At 39.4% G+C, this 21,008-nt stretch overlaps 1 long non-coding RNA gene across 1 annotated transcript; it reads right to left on the minus strand.

Annotated features, from left to right (window-relative positions):
- Positions 1 to 2,625: 2,625 nt before the first annotated feature.
- Positions 2,626 to 20,615, minus strand: LOC144961740 (uncharacterized). The gene is made up of 3 exons (XR_013643267.1): positions 20,511 to 20,615; positions 16,610 to 16,782; positions 2,626 to 2,757 (listed from the first exon to the last, which is right to left on the minus strand). It is a non-coding gene; the product is annotated as an uncharacterized LOC144961740 (long non-coding RNA).
- Between the last annotated feature and the right edge of the window lie 393 nt (positions 20,616 to 21,008).

The raw sequence follows: 21,008 nt of genomic DNA on the forward strand, positions 1-21,008 counted from the left end.
TTTTTCCTTAAGTCCTTTAAATTGTACATCTAGAATGTTTTTATTATCCAATGTTCATCCTTTTTACTGGCGCTGATATGACCTAAATGTGTTGCAAGCGCCGTAAACCCTTGAAAACATAAAAATTCCTCTTCAACAGAAACAATTGTGTCATTACATGAGCTTTCATTAACTATGGGCTAACTAACAGGTAATGGGCGATGATAGACTCAAATGTCATTGTTAGTTAATGTACTTTCTTTCGCTTGGTGAAGTTATGAGAAAATTCCATTTTTGCTCGTGTCAATAGGGCTCGGTATATATTTGATAACGTGGAATTGGATTCAGTCAGTAGTCTGATGTCACGCGCCCGGCAACGGCGGCCATCTTGGTTCTAAACGTGCTGGCTAGAACTTTTCATTCCCTTTTCATATGCCTTGTGATCAGAATGTGCAAAAGTCAAAACATGATCAAATTGACGGGGTTTTTTTTCCCTCTGGATACGCGTTTAAGCTCGCCGGAGAAATAGTTCATACGGCGTCCGCCAATGTTCCGATAGTTTAGAGCCAGTGTTACTAAGTTACCATACGTCATTAGGAAGGAAGTGACGTTACGACTGTTGAAGACTATTAAGCGACTTCTGAAAATATGGCGTTCCAATTATTGGCTTGGGCTGTATATGTAATAATTATTCTTTGACATTTTTTACAATTTAGTGATAACTACCTTTTAAAGATTTTACATCACTTGCGACACATTTAGCATGGGTCCAAGTCAAGGTTATTTCAGCGCCAGTAAAAAGGAAAAGATGTGTATTCTTATGCATTTTTGCTCTGGCATTTACGCATTTATTTTTTATAGTGTTCTTAAACACTTTAATCAGTTTGTTGACCTGGACGTTCATATCGGGAGTTCAGTATAGTATTATCTGGGTGGGTTATATTAGATTTAAAAGTGGATACTATTTATAGTGTCTATAAAGAGTAAATTTAAATTATCTATTAATACAACACTGGTATGGTCTATTTGCCTATTATCAAATTTAGTGCTCTATTTTCGATTTTGCAACTTTGTACGCATTTTTTAAAAATCTTTTGGATCTCCATTGTATACAACACTGAACTAGTCATAGTGGGCAGGGAGGTCTTACTGTGTCTGTGGATATTGCTGTATATAAAAGCTCATTTAAAAATAAATTCTATCCCCCTGTATATGTTTTCCAACTTGCTTTCTGTCTTTGTCTTGGAATGAGATTACTTGGTTTTGTCCCCGTCCTGGCCGGGTGCCCTGGCTGAGAGGGGAAACAGTCAAATGTATAGTTAGTTTTAGGAAATGATTTTTTTTTCATTGTAAATCATCTCTCTGTTATGAACTGTATTGTTTTGTCTTTATATTATATATATGATTTGTAAAACATTTTGAGTGTATTCCTATTAGAGTGGGAACCTGTGCTGGTGTCTGGATGAGACTTTTAGGTGATCTCAAACTAAGTACGTTGATAATGTACTCTTGGAATATACATCTGTTTCCTATTTGAACCAATCTCCTTTGTCTTACCTTCTCCTGGGTACTTTGTCATTCTAGAACTTTTTTTGCTCTCCCATTTTCTTCATTTATACTGGCGCTGAAATGACCTAACTTTGACCCATGCTAAATGTGTTGAAAGTGACATAAAACCCTTAACAACAAAATTGTCTGACTTTATTTCGTGTGCTTTCAATTGAAAATCTAGAATTCTTTGACAATCCCATATTATTCTTCACACAGCTATTCATAAATGTGTAGTATAATTTTGGACAAACATGAATGTGAAATTGAAAATACTATAGACTTAGAGCTGTCAAAGATGACTGAGAAAATTGTTGATGTTGGAGTGACTGACAAAATTATTGAAAATGTTTGTGTTCAATTAGAAATATGAATTGTTTTTTATTGAGAGGCGCATGTGAGTCTATTCAGCAACCCTTTTCTTAGTAATGATCTTTCATGGTTTAGTTTGTAGATGTACATTCGTGGTTGTACCGTGTTACTAATTTATACAGCATTACTACCACAGGTTACAATGGTGTTTCTGGGTGGGGTTCCTACATCCCATAGCGGGCAGGGAGGTACTTGCTGTGTCTTTTATCCCCCCTTATCTGTTTTCCAATTGCTTTCTGTCTTATTCTTGGAATGAGATTGTTTGGTTTTGTCCTGACCTTGGTCAGAGTCCTTGGCTGAGAGGGAAACAGTCGAATTTATATAGTTATAGTTTTGGGAGATGATATTTCTTTCCTTGTAAATCATCTCTCTGTTGTTAACCATTGTATTATGTTTAGTTTACATATTATATTATATGATTGGTAAACATTTGAGTGTATTCCTCTTAGTTGGGACCTGTGCTTGTGTCTGGATGAGACTTTTACTGATCTCAAACTAAGTACTTTGATAGTGTGCTTTTGGAATCTACACCGGTTTCTTTTTTTAACCAATTCCCCTTTTTCTTCCCTTTTCTCGGATGCTTTATTGTAATTCTATAACTTTTTACTTTCCCATTTCTTTCTTTTTTTACTGGTGCTGATATGACCTTAATTTGTTGCAAGCGCCGTAAAACCCTTAAAAACAAAAACAAAAACAAACAATGGTGTTTAATTGGGAATTTTACATTTCTAATTTTAGCCTACCTGCCAAGTATCCATATTGGGCAGGGAGGTACTTACTGTGTCCTCTATCCCCCATATCTGTTTTCCAACATGCTTTTTGTTTGGATGAGCTTAATTGGTGTTGTTCTGATCCTGGCTGGGAGGGAAACAGTCAAATGTATAGTTAGTTTTGGGAGATGATATGTCTTTTGTCTTGTAACCCATCTCTCTGTTATACACTGTATTATGTTTTATTTACGTATAATTTATAATTTGTAAACATTTGAGTGCATTTCTAATATTGGGGACCTGTGTTTGTGTCTGGATGAGACTTTTTGGTGATCTCAAACTTAGTACTTTGATAATGTGCTCTTGGAATCTACATCTGTTTTCTATTTGAACCAATTCCCATTTGTCTTACCTTTTCTCGGGTGCTTTAATTGTAATTTTAGAACTTTTTACTCTTACATTCTCTTGCTTTTCACCTGCGCTGATATGACCTTAAAAACAAACAAAAATAGTTCGTGAGAAGCTGTTGTATGTCCTTTTGCTTGTTCAACCTTCTTTTTTCATGTTTCACTTTTTAATGTACAATATTTGATGAATAAAATACATTTGAACTTTTGCTTGTGTGTTGTGCATTTATTTATTTATATAGATTTTTTTTTTTTTTTTGCATCCATTTGACTGGATCCTTTTTTATGTGTCTTTGAACTGAAATAAACCCATCCTTTCCTTCCCTCTTCCATTTTGCTGGTGCTAAAGTCTTCTGACCTCCCATGGTGGATAGAGAGGTCACTTGCTGTGTCTTCTCTTCTCCATGCCTGTTTTCACTTTCCATGTTGCTCTAGTCTTTCCTTGATCTGGATTGACATTAAGTCTTCAGTTAGTCCTGGCATCCTGGGCGAGGTTCCTGACCTCCCATAGTGGGCAGGGAGATACATACTTACTTACTGCGTTTTCTATCCCCCTATATCTGTTTTCCAACTTGCTTTCTGTCTTTGTCTTGGAATGAGATTACTTGTTTTTGTCCTGGCCCTGGCTGTATAGTTAGTTTTGGAAGATTATATTTTTTCCCCTTGTAAATCAATTCTCTGTTATGCACTGTATTATGTTTTGTTTACATATATTATATATATTTGGTAAACATTTGAGTGTATTCCTCATAGTGGGGACCTGTGCTTGTGTCTGGATGAGACTTTTAGGTGATCTCAAACTAAGTACTTTGATAGTGTGCTCTTGGAATCTACACCCATTTCCTATTTCAACCAATTCCCCTTCGTCTTACCTTTTCTTGGGTGATTTAATTGTAATTCTACAACTTTTTGCTATCCCATTTCCTTCATTTGTACTAGCGCTGATATGACCTTAATGTGTTGCAAGTAGCGCCGTAAAACGTTTAAAAACAACATTAGTGGGATCATGTGCTGGTGTCTGGGTGAGACCTTTAGGTGATCTTAAACTAAGTACTTTGATAGTGTGCTCTTGGAAATTACATGTTTCCTATTTGAACCAATTCCCCTTTGTCTTATCTTTTCTTGAGTGGTTTAATTGTAATTCTAGATCTTTTTACTATCCCATTTTCTTCCTTTTTACTGGCGCTGATATGACCTTAATGTGTTGCAAGCGCCGCAAAACCCTTAAAAACAAAAACAGCCCTGGCATGAAATGCTCAATAGCCAATCGTTCTTCGATCAGATAACTCACGATTATAACAACAGTTTGAAACATGGTTATGGTCGGACTTATGAAATCGTTTCTGGGCGGAGTTTAGCCATGAGTGACCCCCCTCGTGGATCTTTACCTTGCAGCTGGTGAGGGGACTTGAGCCACACGGGAGGGCAACGGTGTAAATCCCTGTTGATCGTCACGAGACCATCCCGGGTATCCGAGCCACATGAGCTGCTCGCCCCGGTATGTGACTAAATTTGATCCAACCCGGTGCCCGAATAGCAGCCGCTATCCCGAGCGCCACACTACTTGATATGATGTTTCCAATACAGCACAGTCAATGGCGAAGCGGTCTGCCGCCTAGCCAAATAATACCGCGTTCGTGTCGCCAGGGTCGTCGGTACGTTCGAAAAGAAAGCAAGCGTCCCTCCACACCTTCGGTTCACGGCCTGCCGAACAGAAAATGCGATGTCGGGGATAGCGACCTGACGCATAATATATTGTCCTTGAACATCGAGAGTCAGGAGTATGACAAAAAAATGAGCTTTTGTCAAAGCTACTGGCCGCTCATAGCGTAGACATTCTCCTGTTACAGGAGACCCACCTTTATTCAGGCGCGCAATCTTCCAGATCCCAGGGTATACGGTGGTCCAACGCGAGGACACTTCGAGGCTCAAAGGAGGGGTTAGCGTTTACGCTAAAGAGCCAACGAAGGTAAGTGTCATAGAGAGTAGAGAGTGTAACGGACGGCAATGGGGTGAACCGAATTTCCGTGGAAGAAGGTGGACTGTGTTTGCATAATATTTACAAACCACCTAGAGCGACTTGGACTACACCACAGATAACGGTGGTCAGCCATCCTTCCATCTGTCTGGGAGACTTTAATAGCCACCATCACGAATGGGGCTACCGAGACTGCAACGAGGCAGGAAGACAACTCCGCTCATGGATGGACTGTAACGATCTACACCTAGTGTACGATCCTACAGCCAAGGGTACCTTCAGGGGTACCCGCCATAAGAAGGAGTATACTCCAGACCTCACCCTCGTTGCGAACGGTGAACCGCTGCAGGTGAAGCGAACAGTCCTCGGGGACTTTCCGCATAGCCAGCACAGGCCGGTTCTTGTCACAGCGGGGGTGACAATACCGAGGGTGCAGTCTCTCCCACTTTGCAGATGGAACTTCAGGAAGGCTGACTGGGAGGAATTAAGTTCCTATATCGAGCAGGTTGGCCCTGCCATTCCTCCCAAGTCCAAGAATATAACCAGATTTAGCAGGCTACTGGTTAAGAGCGCTCAACGTTCTATTACACGGGGCAAACGGAAATTCTACCCCCCTTGCTGGACAGCAGGGTCGGAAAAGCTGTACAAAGAGTACCAGCAGACCCAGTCCCAGGACGTAGCCGATAGACTACTTCAGTCTCTGGCAGAGGGAAGGAAGCAACGGTGGCAGGAAACCGTGGAAAGTCTCGACTCTACACACTCCAGCCGCCACGCTTGGCATCTGGTAAAGAAATTGGACCCGGACCGGAATTACGCGAAGGCTGCACCGGAGTGTGAGGCAGACACAATTGCCAAGAACATTAAGAACCGTAGCAAACGGGTCCCTAATCAGGCTTTTGAGCGCGGTGTCCGTAAGGCGCACCGTACGATTTTGGACTCGCTACCTAGGGAGGAGTCGGACTGGACGGCCCCGTTCAGTCCCCGAGAAGTGGGTGCAGCCATTAGCGATGTAAAGAACGGCAAAGCAGCAGGGATAGATGGTGTATGTCCCGATATGGTGACGCATCTGGGCCCCAGGGCACGGGCCTGGCTGGCAGAGGCAATGCCCGACGTCCTTGCAAAAGGAAAGCTCCCACAAGTGTGGAAGCATTCGAAGATAGTTGTCATCCTGAAGCCCGGGAAACCGGCGAAGGAGGCCGACAGTTACAGACCCGTATCTCTGCTGGGTTGTCTTTACAAATTGTTGGAGCGTGTTCTATTAAACCGATGGGGGCCGGTCTTGGACGCTGCCCTGCCACCCGAGCAGGCAGGCTTCAGGGAAGGGAGGTGCACCACGGAGCAGGTCATTGCCCTTAAAGAGCATATTGAGCATGGGTTCGAGAGAAAACAGCAAACAGATACTGTCTTCATAGACCTATCAGATGCGTACTATACGGTCTGGTGCGAAGGGTTGATGCTCAAACTCAAACTTGCAAAAATCATAAGGTGCAAAATTGAAGAATGGGGTCCCTCAGGGGTCGGTACTTGCGCCAATGTTGTTTAACGTTTACATTAACGATATGCCGAACACTTCCTCCCTGAGGCTGGGATACGCGGACGACTGGGCACTCGTTACTCAGAGTAAAGTGTGGACCCGTCTCGAGAGCGTACTCGGCGAGTACGTCACCAGACTCAAATCCTACTTCGACAAGTGGTACACTTCAAAAACCGCGGCCACTGCATTCCACCTATGCAGTGCTTGGCACACCCGCAAACTGAATGTCCTTGTCGGGGACCAGCCACTCCCATATGAGCCGCATCCAAAATATTTAGGGGTGACGTTGGATCGCAGCCTTACCTATCGGGTGCATCTCGAAGGGGTTGCCCGAAGAGAGAGAAGCGGAACAGTCTTCTGAGGAAGTTGGCGGGATCGACCTGGGGCGCTAGCCAAGCGCTCCTGAGAACGTCCGCCCTGGCACTATGCTATTCCACCGCGGAGTATTGCGCTCCAATGTGGGGTAGAAGCAGAGACATTGAGAAGGTGGATGTAAAACTTCGCAAGTCGATGCACATAGTGTCAGGAACGCTGGCAACAACTCCTAGAGAATGGGGCCCGATAATGGCAGCGATCCAGCCCCCCGATGTCCGGAGGGAGACGATTACGGGAAACTGGCTGAGTAAGATCAAGGAGAGAGGGAATGGGGATACCCCTCTGAAGCGCATAATGGACGGCGCCCCCGTTTCGAGCCGAAATAAGTCCCGGCAACCCTTGTACGCAGAATCCCTGACTACGGACAGAGCTGCACATACGAGATGGAAGTCGGTTTGGACGAATTCAATCCCTCGTGGGGGCGGGGACGTACACTCCTCTAACTCTAAGCTTGGTGGGAAGTTGCCAGGCTTTGATACCAGTAAGAGGAGACACTGGGTGGCTGCGAATCGGCTTCGGTCGAGGAGCTGCCTAACGATAAGTGCGCTTCATCGGTGGGGTATTTCTACCTGTCCAACATGTACCCGCTGTGGGCAAGAACCTGAGACGGCAGAGCATCTAGTCGAACGGTGTGTTGTGACGATGCTACCCGGCGGGTTTGCGACGGTGCACGAATGCGGACCGAACTTTGCTGATTGGGTCTATCGTCATAACATAGTAATGTGAAAACCATAAGAGGCTGCTGCCATGAGTGACCGTAGAAAACGAAAATGCGACTGCATACATCAAAGGGTAGAGGTTTATATCATCAAAGGATGTCTACATGATTGACATGGCCATGTAGGGAACTCCTCTCCTCATCCAAAAATAATCTGAACACTAGAGGGTTAATCTACCGCCACCATCTATTCGTGTAGAATTGTGAGCAAAGCGTCTTCGATCATTCACAGGCTTTCTAGTTGGTCGACCGCCTAGGTATTACGCTTCTGTTTCGCAAAGATTGTTGTCTACTAGAATTTGAAGAGGTTTTGAAAGAGACGCTGACGAATGATAAAGAAAGCACGCAGTGAAAGAAAATCGTTCGTCACACCTTTCCCATACATCTGACCATAACATCAAGAAATATCGTCCGATTTACTTCAAATAAAGATTAAAATGTTATGGGGAGCATGTTCTTTCTGAAAATGAAAAAAAAAATACAAATCCAAAATTTTCACCTCCCAACTGATTATGTCATGCACTAACACAAATATTTTTATTTAATGTCAGCACTTCACAGTTAAGGGCCCACAAGTATTCACTGCCTACTCCCTAATATGCTGCCCACGCGTACTGTCAGTTGCCGATTCCTCACTGAATCGCCACAGGTCTTGTCACGTCTCGAGTCGTCGAACACACGCGTAGTCAGTAATCAACTAAACACACAACGTGTGTTGGACTGGGTCGAGTCTCTCTATTTTGCTACCGACACACACACACACACACACACACACACACACACACACACATTTTCCCGGTTGACAATCTCCGTTCCTACGCTTTCTTTGTATCCCGTTAAAAGGCAACGGGAAAAATAAATGCGAAATAAAGATTGTCTTCGATTGAAAAGGTGACTGACTACTCTCAGCGGAAGTTTTCTTTCCTTACGACCGTGACGGCTTAATTCTTCTTCTTCTCGTATAAGAATAAATCCAAATAAAGGTTGGCTCCTGGTTCCAGGGTTTTCTTGACTTCACAACCGTGTGTTGTGGCTAATGGCTGACAGGAAGATTCTGGTGTCGGCGATGACTGACATCAGGGATTGGGTGCTAAGCAATGGCTGGGAGGCAGGGATTGGGTGCTAAGCAAGGACTGAGAGGTTGGGATGCTAGACAGGGATTGGGCACGGACTGGGCAAGGACCTCCAATAAAGAGTTTAAACAAAAAGGTCTTAGAGTCAAATCTTGTTTATCTTTCGCCACCGGGTCGTCCTTGAGCGACACATCATAATAGCTTTTATTTGCCAACCAAGGCAGATGTTTACTCAAAATAGGAGAATAGACAACATTCCACCAACATCCCATGCATTGGAACAGCATGTCAAAAGGGCTGTGTACCAAGCCGGGCACGTCTGGGGACAATCACTTGTAGGAAACCCTGAACTTCCATCACCACAAACGTGGGGCTGGCACAGAGAAACAGATGATTCTACATGGACTCCGTACTGGACCACTCTTCCAGAGGCAGCCAATGTATGTCAGGAACTACTTAAATGTGGATGCAAAAAGTCTTGTACTAAGAGATGCAAGTGTGTTAAAGCAAACCTCCAGTGCACATGTTCAGGACAGTGTAATAGACAAATTTGAACCCAGACGCAACATGTATTGTTTAATGCTCTTAGTTGTACAGCTATTTTTCCTGATAAAACTGCTTATTTTTACATGCACAGAACTGTTTTAACATTCTTTATAGAAGACTTAAAATATTTGTATGGTTGCTAAAGTCATAATCATGATAATCAGCTGTGAACGACACCTGTAAGACTCTGATAAATAATGGTCAGTTTAGATTTTTAAGCATGTTAATATATTGATTTTTTCATTTTCATTGTAAACTATTACTTTAATACATTTGAAATATATTTTATTGCATTCCCTGACCTCAAAAACATATGAATAGACACCAGAATCATTGAAATCATTTAATTATTAATTAAATTACATATAAATCCAGTTTTTGAAAGCGGCCATTTTGAATTTAATTTTTGGCGGGAAAATTTTGTAGGCTATACATTTGAAATAGGTTTTATTGTATTCTCTGACCTCTTAAACATATGAAAAGACATCAAAATCATTGAAATTGGTGAATTATTAACTATTTACAGACACATCCTATTTTTAATGGCGGCCATTTTGAATATTTAATTTTTGGCGGGAAACTCCAGAGCTACAAGTTGGTTCCCGCCATTTTTTAATTCAGCACACTCAAAAATCCCGAGGTGCAAAGTTCAGACCTGTAAATGAGCTGTATAAAAATTGACTGAAACTCTTTGACAAAGTGAAGAGTCAAGTTTTTTGTTTTTTTTAAATAAGGGCATCATTGGTGAGGAGAGTGATAAATACAATACATTAAAATAGTGGGTGTTATTACTTACTGAAAGTATGACTGCCATTGATTTGATGTAGAAGGAATGCTAAATAAGTATGTCATTCATATAAGTAAAGATGACTTCATCAAAGAAAGAATTCACAAATTTTGGAATTTTTCCGACATAGTCAGAAAAATAATCACCATTATCATCTATAACTTCTAGCCATGACCAATTTAATTTATTCGTCACATCTTTATCGATGCTCGACAAGTCTGAATTGCGATCCACGAACAGCTCAGGCAATGTGAGAACATTAATTAAAATAATGTAGCAATGAGCAAACTTGATTTTCAATCAGTCAATGACAGGAAAAAAAAACTGAAATAAACATGACTTCTGGCCAATACACTGAATCATTAACAGGGTGGCCAACTTTTCAGAAACTGAATTAGGGAAAATTTTTGGTTACCGCACAATAATGTTAAGAGTGAAGTAATACACAGCCTAATACTAATTTAATACTTTACAAAGAATGAAAATGAAAACAGACATTAAGTTGACATACCTGTAAACCTTGGAAGTGAAAGGGGTAACTTTTGACATATGTATCCTCTATCCAAGCTTAGGAGGTGCATTATGCCCTCTATTGAATTTGGTGCAGAAGTCACAGCCTCTATTCTATTAATAAATATGACTTGACAATTTAAAACTAAAAAACTACACACACATTGAGACCACAGCATCACTACAATACTTTTTACACTATGTACATGATAACAGGCTTTGTTTACTGCTATTATTTGCCTTCTGAATGCAAGCTATCCATGGTGGATCTCTTGCATTTTTGCAAGAACTTGTCAGTCAATTGGACAGGTGGCATGCTTGATGAGGAGACCCTAACTTTATTAACTAAAAGACTGTTTAGAGTGGCATTGCTCAACTGAGATCTGCTTTCAGTTCTATTCTTCCTAACCAAACTAAATATCCTCTCTGATGCTGCATTACTGTGAGGAATTGAAAGAACACACAGGGCTAGCTGTCCCAGGTTCTGGTAAGGCCTACTTCAATCTAGTGGACATATGTAGTGATGGAGCTGGTGCCATTGTCTATCACATCTTGGCTCATTCAGCACTGAAGCATTAAGTGGAGCTGATTGGAAGTTTGTAAACTCAGAGTGCAGTACATCCATTGAGCATTTGAGAGAGGCAGGCATTTTCTTGTAAAAGTAGAGTACATCCGAGAAGGAATGCTCTGCCCTCTTATGGATATCCACAAATTTGGCATGGACAAGGGTGTCTGTATTTAATGGAAAATTATTCTTCATGTACTTCAAAGCAGCAATGTAGAATAATTTTATGTTACTGATGATTTCACTTCTTGACTGAGCCTTCAAATCACTTATGAATCTGGAAGGAATTTCACCAATGTATAGGTCTTTGTCATGAATATGATTAGCTTCTGCCTCAAAATCAATACTGGTCAGGTGAGAAGACTTTGCACTGATGACTTTGGGCTTGATGAACTTAGTGAGTAATTCACGGAACAGTGCTAAATACAGATCATTGAGTTTGTGTATTTGTGGTTCTTCTTTTTGTAAACATTTGTTAAATTTATCAAACAAAGGCATGATCCACAGTAAGAAGGAACAGTAGGTTAGTGCTCTCTTTGATTTCAGAGTTGAAACAAGCCAAACAAGCCTATCAAGTCTTGAGGACTGAGATTGAGAATTATGTTGAGAAGACTGAGCAATGGCTGATGTCCCTGGTTTACTAATACTAAACATTTGATTGACAACTTGGTTTTTGTCTTTCCACAGGAAATTTTTTTGGCTATTTCAGAATCTGGACACATCTGTCTCAACACCTTTCCAAAATCATCACTGATTCTTAATGGCAGGGATTTTTGTATAATAAACTGGGTCCACACAACCTCAGCTCTGATGGTGCTCATGTCATCTAATTTCCCAAAAAATGAAGTGACTGGCTGAATTGCTTTGCCTTCCTTCAGCGCAATTTGGTGTTTCTGTCCACCAGTGTGCTTTTTAATATCATCTTTCCCACCACTCCCAACACTGATATCAACATTACACACGCTACAGAAACCGAAAGTGTCACCTTTGTTTGACTTTTTAATGAATGGAAACTCTTTCATATGATTTGCATTTAACTTCGTTAAAGGTTTTGTCTTTTTGGGTGGTGGTTGTTCAAGTTTGTCTAGATCTAGATCTACATCTGAAGGCTGGGATCTTTTTTTCAAAAATTTATCCATTATAGTATCTGATCAAATTCCACAAGCATTTATTCAAATACTATTTATAAAATGTTCAAAATACAAACTCCTCCTGAATTGCTAGTGAAAGTCTCAATTTTCATCCTAGTGCTTATTATCAGTAGATCTCTAGATTCTCGATCGCCGATAACTCGATCTAGAATATCTAGACTAGTCTAGATCTAGATATATTTAGTTAGACATGTATTTAAGTAGATGTACCAGTGGCCAAAAATGAATCTAAAAGTCACATCAGATAACACATGATAGATGAATCACGCAGTTTTCAAGAAAAATCCATTGGGAAACACAAAACACTAAGCAAGGATCGTCAACGAAGTTAAATATGACGGCAAATGCGCAAAGGCGGCAATGTAATGTCAACAAGAACAAAGAAGAATCAACACTCCACTTTCGGGAGATAAAAACGAGCAACTCAAATTTGAACACCAAGTATGTCCGTATCAAAGGAAAAAGTCGAGTAGCTAGATTTAAAATTTGATTATTATAATAATAGAGTATAGAGCATAATCGATACCCAGAAGACCATCGACGCTACACACGATTACTAGGCAAAGAGTACTAAAAAAAATTCATACAGATTTTCATTCGCAATTCGTCTTTTTTTACGATGGTTTTTTTTCGGGAAAAAAAACACGCAGTTTCGGGACATCGGGAACGGTGGATCCATTTAGGGAATTTCCCGAAATAATCGGGAAGGTTGGCCACTCTGCATTAAGTATGAGAGGTGAATTATCATCATATGAATATGAAGAAACTTCGGCAGGCGTAGCTGTAGCGGAAAAATCCAAAGAATCGAAATGAATGGTAAATCGCCACAGTAAACAGCAAGGTCGCTTGAGCAAAACAATGGCAGAAAACGTCCTAATTTGCGCGGGAATTAATTAGGCTACTTACCATTGTTCCTTATAATTAGGAACCAAATCAGTGAAGAAACGGTCAACCAGTTTGTTTACAACGTGAGGCAATCGAGATGTGCTTGTAGCAATCTATCCTAACTTTCGATTTGAAGGTGTCTACATTACGCACTTCCAGTTTTCGCATTTTACTTTCTCATTCTTTTACGACTCCCCCCCCCCCCCCCCCCCCCCATGAAAATGTGGTCAATTTTGGCTTAGATGAAACAGTGAAATTTATCGCTCAGCGGCTCAGTTAAAATTGGCTACTGTTGGGATCACAACAGGTTTGGAAAGTGAAACAATAATTTAACGAAGGCTGTGTGAAAATACACTAGGATGTGTTCAGACACGCCAATTCTAAAAAGCATCGCTTAGCCTTGGCAATATATCCATCGTTAATATTAACGGCCCCCATGAGCTATGCGTAGTGCTGTGAAACACTCCTAATTACTTTATGGTCATTCGACTACGATTTGTGAATTCTTTCTTTCCTTTTTTTTAAATATTTGAATTTGACAAATTGACTGTGTCGGTAGCAAAATAGAGAGAAACCTTCCGGTCTGATTCGACACACTTCTGTGCGTGCGTTATTTACTGACTAGGTGTGTGTTCGACGACTCGCATTAACGTCCTTCGCGACAAAGATAATCTGTGCTTCGTGACACTCTCTCGCAGTAGCCAGGCAGTGAATACATCCACGTCTAGTGGAGTGTGTAGGTGACATGATAATATTATAGCTAACCGATAGACGTTTTGTTTTGTCTTTGATGCGTCAAATAAAGTTTGTTTTTTTTTTTAAGTGGACATTTGAAACGGAATAAAAATATTAGCACTTATAGAGCAAAATAGCACTTTTGGAAATCCGACAATAGACGGAAGATTTACAGGCCTGAACATAATATGAAGCTAATGTTACATGATTAAAATTGGTGAAGACATAAGAAACATAATTTGCCATAACTTTTATCCATATTTCACTGAAACAATTGCAAATAATACTCCTCTATGATTTAACATGTTTGAGCCAAAATGTAAAAGAGTCCACTCCGCTTAATCTCACGCTCCGCTTACACGCCACACATACCGTAAAAAATGCTTGACTCTCTCTCTCGATAAAATTGCTCTGTTTACGCTGATTCTTTCGTTTATTTGGATTAATTATTATAGAAGAGGAGGAGGTGGTGCGGTCGTGTGAGAGCATTTGAAGAAGAATATATATTTCTAAGAAAAATAATTATTTCGCATTATTATTTTTCCATTTCACATCCAGACTGAACCAATAAATCACAGGGAAAAAGAAATAAGACACGGAGAAATGCATGTGTGTCAGTAGCAAAATAGAGAGAAACCTTCCGCAGGCCTGTCAATGGGTGGTGAAAAAATTGTCTGAACTTTTCGAGGATACGAAAATAGACCAACTAAACCAAAAAAGTGGATTAACAACACAACCCAGATATGACACAAACGCCATTCCTGGTGCCTCACTTTTCCTCACATATCAAGAGAAGAAATCGCCGTTGGTGTCTTGTTCTTCAAGCCACGACCATTTAAATTTATTCTTAACACATTTTTCTAAGGTAAGTAAGTCCGATCTGCGATCTAAAAATACTTCAGGCATAATGAATAGGAAGAATAATTTAATTAATAAATAACTGAAAAACTACGGTCGTGCGAGAATAGAGGAAAAGAAGATCGGTCGTATGCCAAACGAGTGAAAACTTCCGATATAAGTATTCATTCGAAGAAAAATATCTATTTCCCATTCATATTTTTCTGGTTCACTTTCAACCGGATAGAGATAATGAACTGAACTGAAAAAAAGAAGAATGGAATGAGGTGTGTGTGTCAGTAGCAAAATAGAAAGAAACGGCCTGGTCCCCAACACACTATGTGCGTTAGTTGATTACTGACTACGAATTGTGATCGACAGACACTAGCTAGTTACATGCAGGTAGACACACAAGTCTGTGGGCAGACAGTAGACAGTGAACAAGTACACGTCCGGGTAGTGTGGAGGTGGTGATAATTATTGACAAGATGGAAGGCTGTCTGGTTTGTTTTGTCTTTGACGAGATAAGTATAGACCTGTAAATGAGCTCTATAAAAATTGACTGAAACTCTTCGTATCGTATCAGAAAAATCCAAAGAATCGAGATGAATAGTAAACAGCAAGCTCATTTGAGCAAAACAATGGCAGAAAACTAATGTACGTGGGAATTAATTAGGCTACTTACAATTGTTTCTCATAATTAAGTACCCAAATCAGTGAAGAAACGGTCAACCAGTTTGTGTACAACGTGAGGCAATCGAGATGAGCTTGTAGCAATCATAAAACTTTCGATTTGAAGGTGTCTTCATAACCCACTTCCGGCTTTCGCATTAAACTTTCTCATACTTTTAGGCTCTACGAAGTAAATGTGGTCAACTTTGGCTTAGACGAAACAGTGAAATTTATCGCTCGGCGGCTCAGTTAAAATTGGCTACCATTGGGAACATGACAGGGTTGGAAAGTGAAAAGATAATTTCACAAAGGCTGTGTGAAAATACACTGGGGTGTGTTCAGACACGGCAATTCTAAGAAGCCTTGGCAATATATCCATTGTAAATATAAATGCCCTTGAGCAATGCGTAGCACTGTGGAACATTCCTAACTACTTCACGTCATTCGACTACGATTCATGAATTCTTTCTTTCTTTCCTTTAAAAAAATATTTGAATTTGACGAATTGACTGATTTCAGTTAATTGACTGAGAATTTACAGGTCTAAATGTTTTTAATACTCTCGTCGAGACACAAAATAAAACATTTTTCTTTTATTTTTAGTTGGTTCTGTCTTTTGATGTTGCGAATATATATATATAAATTTTAAATGTCAGAATTTATAGAGCAAAATCGTACTGTCGGAATTCCGACATTTGTTGGAAGATTTACAGGCCTCCTTCCAGTCCGAGAAGCTCCGACACACTTCTGTGCGTGCATTATTTACTGACTAGGTCTGTGTTTGACGACTCGCGCGAACTTCGCAACCGTCTCTCGCTGGTTGTGGCACAGTAGCCAGGCAGTGAATACATCCACGTCTAGAGGAGCGTGTAGGTGACATGATAATATTATAGCTAATTGATAGACAGCCTAGTTTTGTTTTGTGTTTGATGCGACAAAGAACAATTATTTTTTTTTAAGTCAGCATTTGAAAGGGAATAAAATCAGATTTTTTCGAGGAACGAAATAAAAGTCATTTATTTTCTTTTTTTATTGGTTCTGTTCTTTGACGTTACGAATTATATTTTTACTATTAATTGTATTTTAAAATATTAGCACTTATAGAGCAAAATCGTACTGTCGGAAATCCGACAAAAGTCGGAAGATTTACAGGCCTGACTTAAGTCTGAAAGAGAATAATACTTTTATCTCTCATAACTGCGGTAACATAAGAATCATTTCATTTACCAAATCTGTGGGAACTGAAAACTTCACTCAGGTTACAATAAAAATTGCTTCCAAATGCAGTCTGTCATCCATGTTGAATACACATCACGGGTTTACCAGGACTTTGTCGCAGTTGAGGACTGTGAGAATTAACAGACCATATATAGATTGACCACTGTGCCATTTGACGCCACCTTTAAGAAAAAATAAAAAAAAGCAGTAAATGTCATAACAATAGTAAATAATTCATTTTAAAAAAAATTAAAACTTAAACTCGCTCTGTGTGTAATTTTTAAAAATCAAACAATAAGATTTAACCCATAAAAGGCGAGATTCAATCTTACTAACACCAGATCTTAGTCTTAACTCACTAAATCCTAGCCCTCTACTCTCCCAAGAGATTTTTCATACTTTTTAAAATCGCTGTGATTATCCACAGACACCTGGGGATAATGCAAATTCGTTATCCCTCCCCTGACACCTGTCTGGGGATGACGAAAATTCATTATCCCCAGACACATATTTGAAACTCCGCTCTTTTAAACAATTATCCACATTCCAGAATATGGAATGTTTCCAAATGCACATAGAAATAAGGAAAGTTAATAAAATATCTATAAAAACAAAATTAACCAACAATAAATCAGTTGTTATACATATACACAATATGCGTCGACTTCGAATTGGGTGTCATGGCCGAATGGTTTAGTCGTCTGCCCTGGAAGTTTTACCAGAATCGGCGTTGTGGGTTCAAATCCTGGTTCCGCCACTTTTTAAAAAATTCCGTCTTCTTTTTACAGAACGTTGAAAGGGATAAATGTCCCATCCATCCTCCCCCCACCTTTTTTTTTTTTAAACTCTCTCTTGGTTCCTTTCTAGTTTCTAGCAAATTGTCATATTCGTCCCCACTCCGATCTGAAAAAGTGTCTAAAAAGAATAATTAATTAAAAAGCAAACAAACAGAAATATTCAGAGAGCGACCAAATGGTCAGACAGAGGAGAAAAAACAAACAATTTTTTTTTAAAATATAAACAATTTTAAGAAATTCATGCTCAGAAACGGAACAAAAGCCAAACAAAAGGGAGAAAAGAATAGACTCGCTCAAAAAAAAAAAAAAAAAAAGGGGGTGGGGGGGACGGGACATTCATCCCTTGCAACGTACTGTAAAAAGGTGTCTGGGGATAACGAATTTTCACTGGGAATAATGACAGCCTTTAATTCTTTAATGAATACTGGGGATGTAGGAGCTTTCCGAAAATAATTTTCCGATTGTCTTAAACGTCTGTTGTACATTAATATTTGTTTAAGATTTATCTAGGCATGAATAAAATTCTGGATGTGAATCAGTTTTCTTTTTTTACTTGTTATTTTTATGTCTATCGTAACCCTATTTTTGCGATGACAAAAAAAAAAAACAAACCGAACTGATCAAAGCAGCTCTCACTGGCTGAAAATGTTATTGCGATACCAAGCATTGTGCTATAAGTTTCTGTGGTAACCAGTCACTTCATAAAACTAAAACATATTAGCACTGGCACCAGTAGGCACTTGCAAGAATTGTTCAAAATAGTGATATCGGTATTAATTTAGCGTAGAAAAATAAAGGAGAGTGAAACATTTACTAAAGTGAAAAAAGTATCGCTCTATCTCAACTAGTTAAAAAGTTATGACCTTTTATGTGGTGAAAAATCTCTATAGAAGCTTAATAGGAAAATGTGTGACCAAAACACAGTAACCCAATGGATAATCAAGTATAATTCAGAAACGGCTTCAGATACAACTTTGAAATTTTTACATGTGGTCATTCAACATCTCTGTAATACATTGCAAACAGAAAAATAATTATTTATTGAGAGAGAAAGGTATGGTTTAGAGCTGAAACAGCTGAAATCAAGGAAAAATAGATCACGACATGCAAATGAATGACCTATTGGAATTTTGGAAAAGTAGACAATTAAATATTTATTCACATGTAGATAGGCCAAATACACCACTGAATCGGCGTCATTTAGTTGCTCACTTTGAACTTTTCAAAATGAAAATAGACCTCATAAAAGCAGAGATATGGACTGATAAATGTTTGAGGTGGTGTATTAGTGTTTAAAATGATCGAAAATAGGTGATTTTAAAAACTTCCGCTCTCCTATTCCCCTAAATTGGACAGACGTCCATCAAAGGATGAAAAACGTCAAAATCGACAGTGAAAAATCAATCGGAAAAAAAAGGAAGAGAATTGTAAATTATAAAATGAATGCATGGACATGGCAACGCCAATTAATTGAATAATTTAAAACAAAAATATCTTCCATAAATGGAATATATTGTAAGATATAAAGATGTAAAGTTTTGATGTGGATTGACGAAGTTATCTCTCAAACGCAGCAGACGACAGGAAGTGAATCAGTATAAGAAAACGTAGTGTTTTTATGCACTTCCGTTAACGGTGTATCTTAACGGATCAGTTTTATACACCTCCGTCACGCATGCGCATTCCACCCAATTTCATTAGCGATATTGTGTTTTTGCATTTGGACATGGCGAAAGTTGTACATCGGTAATCACTAAGCAGCGTGCTAAACTACAATCTAAAACTATTTAAACCTCATGGACATATGCAGCAACAACTTTACCATCACCGCCAACGGAGGTGCATAAAAACGGTGTGTTTTTGTACACCTCCAATGGAGGTGTATAAAAACTGCGTTTTTGTACACCTCCAACGGAGGTGTATAAAAACGCCACCTAAATTTTTTCCCCTCAAAAACGGAAACAAAAATCCTCGCCTGTTTTCAACTCGCGAGAGCTACTTCTTGCAAGTGCCTAGCACCAGTGTCAGTGACCAGTACCTTATCACTATCACTATCCATCATAATTTGGAATCTGGAAAAGGAATGAACCGTTTTAGTATCATGAATCATATCAGTGTTCTATGCAAAACGAACTATTTTCTACTTAAAATATCAAGACTATCTAAATCTAATACTATATGTTGAAATATGACACTATCCAAAATCACGCCAATCCAAACATCTCCAAATCCAAACCCCACTCGTCGTAACCAAATGAAAATGAATGTCACACATTCCCACCGTTCAGTCCGCCACAGTGAAAGCAAGTGACATTTTTCAAAGGGTAGCGTCAATTGCCAAGGACCGTGTCAGTTCATCAACTACGCATGTGTACTTTTAACTGCCACCTAGTACCTTTAGTGTCACGAAGTGATGTATTGCCACATAGTGATGTTATTAATATTAATTAATACTCTCTCTCTCTCTCTGTCATTTTCTCTTTTTTTCTCTCTCACACACTATCTCTCTTTCTGTCTGTCATTTTTTCCTTTGTGTGTGTATTTCTCTGTCATTTCCTCCTCTCTGCCAGTTGGTAAATCGTCAACTATTTAGAATTAACTGCCACGGATTTATCTTGTTGCACAAATGTTTTACGTTAATTGTTCCTTATTAAGACGATGTGCAGTATATTTCCTTTAAAAAAAGGAAATCTTACTTTTTTTTTTTTTTTTTTTTTTTGCTGAATCCGAAATCAACAGTAACTTTTGTTTTGATTTTGATATTATTTTAACTTGTCTTGGAATTCGTGAAAAGACATAAAAATTAAAAACAAATGCCAACAAGTTTTGACTCGATCCTTTCCACAACGATTGACAAGGAATGAGTGAATGGCATGGAAGAAAGTAGTAGAAAGTGATGTGATTCGAGATTCGTTTGCGCGCAAATCGAGGCTCGACTGAAATCACCACATGCAGCTGAAGAGTTCCAATTTGACTCCTTGGCAGTTGATGAACCGTCAACTACCAAGGACTCACTCCTTGGCAATTGACACTTCCTTTTCAAAGACCCATCAACCCTTGGATGACTTAAACAACCTCAGCGGCAGTACAAGAAAAATTAAATGTCTTCTTACTCATTTCAATTTCATAATAGTACTTGCCATACGCCATCTTGAGATTGAAAAGGACGTGTAAAGTGTAAATGTGGCAATGGCTCGCCTGAGGGACGGATAGTGTCGAGCGGAAGTCTCGATGATACCTCAAGTCATCGGCCACCAACACTCAAAACTTCCCGAACTCGATGACCAAGGAAAAGTCGGGAATTCCCGAGAAGTAGCACTTCAACTGAGCTTTGGATGGCTTTTTTGTATTAAAACTTAAAATACATTAAATAAATTCACTTTGTATAATAATAAAACATTGATACCTATAACCATTTTGATCTATTTACGACGTTTGTGTTTTGTTAGCTGTTTAAAATATGATATAACGTCAATACCCAATACCAATGACTAGGTATTGAATGAAAGCACCGATGACTAGAGCGATGCTCGAGACTTTTTTGAGTCTCGAGACTCAAAAAAGCATCGAGACGCAAAAAAGTCTCGAGCTTCGCTGGAATCATCGCCGAC

Source organism: Berghia stephanieae, unplaced genomic scaffold (assembly GCF_034508935.2).
Source record: "Berghia stephanieae isolate SIO BIC M18660-M18661 unplaced genomic scaffold, UCSD_Bste_1.3 scaffold39, whole genome shotgun sequence".
In the NCBI taxonomy this organism is placed as follows: Eukaryota; Metazoa; Mollusca; class Gastropoda; order Nudibranchia; family Aeolidiidae; genus Berghia; species Berghia stephanieae.